Source organism: Elephas maximus, chromosome X (genome assembly GCF_024166365.1).
Source record: "Elephas maximus indicus isolate mEleMax1 chromosome X, mEleMax1 primary haplotype, whole genome shotgun sequence".
Taxonomy (NCBI): Eukaryota; Metazoa; Chordata; class Mammalia; order Proboscidea; family Elephantidae; genus Elephas; species Elephas maximus.
In genome coordinates, this window is record NC_064846.1 from 88,897,979 (window position 1) to 88,905,221 (window position 7,243).

A 7,243-nucleotide genomic window follows, 5' to 3' on the forward strand; every position below is an offset into this window, starting at 1 on the left:
TTTGATGACCCCTCTTACACACCATGTTTCTAACTCACTCAAAAAGCTCACCGCCATCAAGTCAATTCGACTCATAGCAACCCTATAGGACAGAGTAGAACTGCCCCATAGGGTTTCCAAGGAGCTGCTGGTGGATTCGAACTGCTGACCTTTTGGTTAGCACCCAAAAGCTTAACCACTGCACCACCAGGGCTCCACTGGCTATGTACCATTTTGTATTTCCCAAGATGGTGTGTTTCAAATAGGTGAGCTTTGTCTCCCTATGTTCCCATTCAGTTTTATGTTCTCCAGTATACCCTATGGCGCAGTTGTTAAGCACTCAGCTGCTAACCGAAATGTCAGCAGTTTGAACCCATAAACCACTCGTGGGAGAAAGATATGGCAGTCTGCTTCAGTAAAGATTTACAGCCATGGAAGCCCTATGCGGCAGTTGTATTCTGTCCTCTAGGGTTGCTATGATTCCGAATGGACTCAACAGCAACAGGTTTTATAAACTATATTCACAGGAGGCAGTCTGCAAATGCCTGTCACTTCTGCTCTGCTGCTTTGAGTAATCAGATTCTGTGGGAAAGAACCAACCACAAGCAAGAAAGCATTACAGTCTCTTCTCAATCTTGAAGAGAGGGTATAGGAAAACTGCCACTATGACCCTATTCATAGCTCTCCCTTGGTAGAACACACAACACCTTTGCTGTCTAACAGTGAGGGTGTGGTGCTGGGACTTAACACAGCATTGGGAGCAAGGAGTTCTATTTCTGATTCAGACACCGGTTCAGTCTGTAACTTGGCTATACTGTTTCTCTTCCCTGTATAAATATTAACTCTGAGCCTCACAGCTGAGGCCAGGAGGATTCAACGGGGCTTGTGAGTAGCTTTATGAACTTGCCAGGATTCAGCCCTACTTAACCACAAAGAAACATCATAGAAGCTTGTTTCTTTCTCCCTGCCTCCGCCCCCCACCTCCACTGCCCCGCCAACACAACTGGAAACATATCTCAGTTTTTCTTGGTATCCTGAGCTTCATATTAGCAACACATCTTTCTCCTAATGCCATGTACAACTTGTACCTCAGAGAGCTCCCCTTGAGTTTCAACCTTAAGTACACAGTTTATTCATAGGAGGACAACCAAGGAGGTTCCCCCCAAAGAAATATCTCCTATGGAGCTATGGTAAGTAATCTGAGAGGCATTTGGCTCTTAAATTGATTCTGAAGAAGAACCAGTGATATACAGAAATAAGATCTCCTTTCTGACTGGCCCAAGGAATGGGCTTTTAGCCATGGCACTTTGACTAAAAGAAACAGAGTGTTTTTAGCCACTAGATTTTCCTAAATGGCTAGCATACTGCACACTGAATGGAGGCGAAGGTCCAGCATGTGCTTCAGATGAGATGAAGAAGGGGAAAAAATAGGCTGATGCAGTTAATTACAACTTCCACTGCAAGGAGCATTAGACTATTTTCTTGTGAAGACCGTTGCAGCTGATTATTTCAACAATTGATCACTTAAGGGGTTCAGAGTGTTGAGTCGATGTATTTTCATTGACAATGGTCAGGAAGCAGGTCACCTGGAGGCTGACCAAAAAGAAATCTGATCCTCAATGAATTCTTAACTTTGACCTACACATATGGAGTCGATTAGGATAGTTCATAGTAGTGCTCACAATTTTTTTTCCAAAATTTCTAGTGGTAATAAAATATACTACGTTTGAGTTCTTTAGGGATCCTGGAGGAAGTAGAGTAAGCCTTTTGGCCCTATAAGGATAAATATCTAAATACCTTCATTTCACTAAATGCAAATCTTTGGGATTTTTTTTTTAAAACAAAAAACTCTAACTTCTGGTATATGCCCAGTAGCTTAGAAGACTGGCTTGCTTTTGCTCTCTGCAAAAGGCAGTCCAGAGCTCAAGAAGCCAAGGCCTTGAAGGCAGAGTATACTCAGATTCTCTTGTTTTGGTCACATTTTAATGAGCTTGAGTCAGGTCAGAGTGTTTCTGATCCCCAGAGCATTTCCTCTTTCTATTCTGGTAGAAGATTATGAAAGTCGACACAATAGGTTTCAGAGGAAGTTGAGACCTATTGTATCCTCGCCTATAAATATCTAGCAGTGAAGTAAACTAAAAAAATACACGAATGCTGTGAAAAACTACAGCTCGGAACCATTCTGATAGAGTAATAGAGAATATGTTCCAGCATGTTGCTTTTCAAATGAGAAGCTGCTAAGAGATAAGACACTTTCAGGAAATCTAGGCCAAGTCACAGGCACAAGTCACAATCATACACATGGTTCCAATTGACATTCGTATGCATTGGTTAATGTTTCATAATAGCCTTCCAAACACAACCTAGACTTACGACATTCCATGTGAAGGAAACAACAGCTAAAATTTTCACTCCTTGAAACAGAGTTGGTAATTGATCTGTATCAGCTCTATCTCAAGCAATCCTTCCTAATTACCAAATGTTTATATTGATAAAAAAAAAATATTGATAGGCCTCATTTATTTTTGATGCAAGAAATTTACTTTTAATAATGGCTTCCCTAAATGGAACCTGGTTTGCACTGAGATTATATAAAGTTGTTTTGTTCCCCCATTTTATTTGAGGAGAGCAGCAAATTAACATAGGCCCTAACCTGATTAGAGCCTCTCCTCAGTGATTAACTTGATTTTTTTTTCTTTTCACCAAAATATACTCCAATCTTCTACTAATCCTTCACCTGATGACACAGCTTAATCCTTGGAAATAATATGGTCTGGTGCTAAACAGAATGGAGCCAAATATTGCATCAGACCTACTAAAGTTTTCTGTAACACTTAGTTATAGAGTAAGACAACTGCAGAGAAATTGTCTAAAGTATTGATATTCAACATCTTGTCTCAGCAGAAGCTCCAGACCCTTTGGGGGAAATTTTGGGGTGTTCCTAAAAGAGCTCATTTGTAAATTCTGCAAGGCTTATACTAGGAATTCAGCTTTATTCCACAAATCCTTAACATATTCAAGAAAACAAATCAGTTATATATTTGCACACAAATTCATCTGACCTACTTGGAAACGCATCCTGATAATATGAATAAACACCATGTCTCCCATTGCTAAAGGTGAGCCCAGTGGCACAGAAGTCTTGGGCCAAAGAATTAATATTCATCTATACGCAAATTGCCTGGATTACAATAAACAGTTACCACTCCTCCACTCATTATGGATCTTTGGCTCCTACAAACTGTAATCATATGGAAATATTGATTACAAAGAATATTGAAGAATGAAAATTAAGAATTTGTGCAGAAATCTATTATTAGGAGAGTGGTACTTACCACATTCGTTCAAACCAAATTCTAGCACCAATTTTATCCAAGACTTGGGTAATCAATGAACTTTCTGGAGGTACGCTGGTAAGGAATTTCCTCCAATGGATTTTGTGAGATAGAATGTCACAATAGGGTGCCATAAAGAGAATTTTCAATAAAAAGTATACCAAGGTTGTATGGTAGAGAAAATTATTATATGATATAAATCAAAGGAAGTGAAAGCCAATGTATTTAATGGTGGTATCTAAATTCTTTGTATTTCACTGTTAGAGAATTGCAGATAACATTTTATTTTTCAAACCTGGGACAACTGTGCCATATTTTGCTAGTGACATTGACTGAAGCATAAAGCCCATGAGTCTGTGTAATCCATAATCATTTACAGATAACTTAGTGACAAATAGGCATAAAAATACTTCCTTCACTTCCATAAGGTACATACATTACATTAAAAGTGGGTGAGCAAAGATTTCTTTTTTAGCCTGAAGTTATATTGTTTCTTTGACATGTCTTTTTTTTCTCCTTTTCTTCTCTTTTCCTTGGCAACAACTGTTACTATTGGGCAGGGGCCTTGAAAAGGGAAAAGGAAAGAAGAGTGGAAACAACAGGTGGGGCCTTCACTGCCTTGTCTCTTAACCGCACCCCCACACCAGCCTATTTTCTTTCCCCACTTCCATTATTGGGTGTTAGCACTCTGACAATCACTGCTGCCTTCACCAGAATATCCTAGGCCTATCCAATGTGGCATGTCTGTAACATCTGCAAATTACAACTCCGCACAGATATTTACATAGAATCAGAAATACACTGTAATGGAATTCTTACAAATAGCACCTGCATTTGGATCATGCTCATTGTAGTCAGTGCCTCTGACTGTAAATTAGAGCCATCGGCTAGTGCTAAACATATACTATTGTCACATCTCACCCTTTTCTGAGTAAGAGTGGCATAAACAAAGTAGACTGCTGAACAATACTCCCACTGTCCTGAAATGTTTCTCTAATGTAAAAGAACCAAAATGAATAAAACAAATTAGACAATTTAAAATACATTGAGATCACCTTAAAATTAAGGAGAATTGATTTTCACACTCCTACAGAAAGTAGTATTACTAGAATGAAATGAATATTATTTTATTGGTTTATCTTAAAGGAAGACAAAAATGTTAATGTTTCTTTCTTCTAGAGCTTTTTATATAGAGTCAACTCGGACTCACAGAAACCCCATTGGACAGAGTAGAACTGTCCCGTAGGGTTCCCTAGGCTGAAATCTGTGGGAGCAGATCGCCAGCTCTACTCTCCTATGAAGCTACCGGGCTGATTAAATCGCCAACCTTTCGTTCGCAACTGAGCGCTTAACCATTGAGCCACCAAGGCGCCCTCATATCTGGTACTAAATTCAATAAAGCCATATCCAGCCCCATCACTAACTAATTGTGGGATAGCAAGTCACAGTCTCTCTCTGGACCTCAGTTTCTCTTCTCCTATTTTTGGCTTTGACTGCCAGAAGGCTTCAACTGGTGCCATGGCAGCGGCCTCAGTGGCTGTAACTTCCAGTTAGTTGTTTTTTATCTGCTCTCATTTGTCGCTGCAAAAAATATAAATTTTAATCCTCCAAAGTTTGAGAAGAGGAGGGACATTTTTATTAGACCCAATGAAATGATTGGTATATTTATCTGAATATCCGCAGTAAATATTATTAATTAGTGTCAGAAGCTAAAAGTCACTGAGAACAAAAGGCCATTTATATCCTCGTGTCTTGTCTTGCTAATGCCCTCATTTTCCTCATCTCTTTGTCCTTATGCCCATATTACCTCTAATTGTTTAGGTCTCAATCCTCAACCCTTCCTTCCTGTTTTCCTGTCACCTATCCCCTCAAAATATGAGGTTATCATTATACTTCAGAACCTAATGATATAGACTTGGCAGACTATTTATTCTAAACATTGTTCTGATAACCAATCAGAACAATAAGTATATCTATGAAAAGTGAGGTTGGATTCTCAGTGAAGGGTGGCCTCCTATCACACTCCTAATTTTCAGTGCCAATATTCAAAAATACATTATAGTTTTTTTTTTCCTCCCCCTTCAGAAGGCCAAGAGCAGGCTAAACATGATGACCCTAAACAGACAAAAGGAAACTACACAATTAGACTCTGATCAAACTATAGCAAGGGCAACAGTGCTCACATTTTCCCTCAAACGGTACTGAATAGATTAAGCTTTACCTAAGCTTGGCCTGAGCTTTGCTGTGAGGGATCTCCTCAGTCGTCTCTAACTTTCAGAGCATACACATTTTAAAAGGCTGAAGGCAGATCAGGTTGTTCTAATAGGGCTTTTATTTGAATTTCTGATTGGCAGGAAATGCTTCAGAATGTAGATACCATCAAGTGTATCACCTGAACCCATCCATTTTAGCAAGCATTCAACATTTCATCTGTGACAAGGCAAGGGGATTTATAGTCTATGTTCTGGGATATGTTGTATGGAATTTTGCTCTAAAAAGAAAAGTTTCAAAGCCACTGGATAATTTTGAGCTTAGATTATTACTGATGTCTTCATGTTAGTAAAGGAAAAAGAAAAGTGCAATTTGGTAAGGTAGTACCGTGAATAATCCTCACCGAGCTCTGAAATATTCCAATCTTTGGAGTTGTCTGGTCTTTTTTTCACTCTGAAATAATTATAAGTTACATTGCTATGTTTCCTAAAACAAGGAAACTGAAATATAATATTTATCAATTCTACAAGATCTTTTTACTAAGAATGTTAAAAAATATTTAAGATATAACAAGAAAAACAATATAGTTTATTGCATTTGTATGGCAAACAGCATATAATTTCACATATTTCAACGTATGCCAGAATTAGTTTTTCATTCAAACACGTTTTTTCCTTTATGGTCAAGCTCATGAATTATTCAATATAGCAAATGTCACATTCTCCATAAATCAGTTAAGCATCAAAAGCATGTCTTGTATAGTTTGACTAGAGAAATCTCATCAAAATAGAACTTAATTTAGTTTGAAATTAATTGTAAATCGAAGAAATATAAAGCTAGCCAAAAAAGTCTTTAAATTGCTCTGCCAGCTCATTACAACTGTGTTTACACCAAACAACAGCCTGAAAATCCTGTATCTCTTCCACTAAAGCAATATTATTGCCAAAACAATAGAAATTCTTGTTTTTCGTTTTTGTTCGGTTTTGTTTTTACCATTCAACAAGACAATCCCTGATCAAAACTTCAGGGTTGAAGTTTAGTTCCTTCCCCCACACACTCAAAGCATCAGTGTTTCCACTGAAGTTTGTTATGCCGTCCCCCCACCCTCAAAGCCCAAATCGAATCTTTCTCAAAGAGACTTACCCCAAGAAAGAGTGTGCTAGATGAGAGAGTGTGCTCATGCCTGCAGACAGTTAGCTAGTAAACATGTAAACGGGCAACTCGCACTTTGAAAGTGCATATTTTTATCCATTTTTTTTTAAAAAGGGAAAGGTTAGCCCAGCCCAAAAGTAGCAGGCTCTCAGCTGCCGCAGCTTCTTACTGCAGACCGCTCATCCTGAAAATGTGAGCCTATTTACATTTATCTCTTTCCCTTTGTTAAGCACTGGCCTCTAGAATGCTGTTGCCGGCATGCCTTTAACAAACAGGACACAAGAAAGGGCCCAAAGTCCGGGCTGGAGCTGAGAGCTGGGGGAGCTCTTGGGGGTCTCAATAGGAAATGCTTTTCATTGGATAAGGACGCATTATTAGGAGCCAAGATCCCGCCCCATCCCCTGTGCTCCATCGTTCCCTTAGTCACCAATCACTGGACTGAAGAAGTTTTTCTTTAAAGAGCATTGCCCAGGAAAAGCAGTTTTCGCAGTCAAGAATTAGCAGCTTAAGTGCCACTTGATAATATAAAAAGTTTCTTTTCTCACCAGTTAATCTACAGAGAAAGC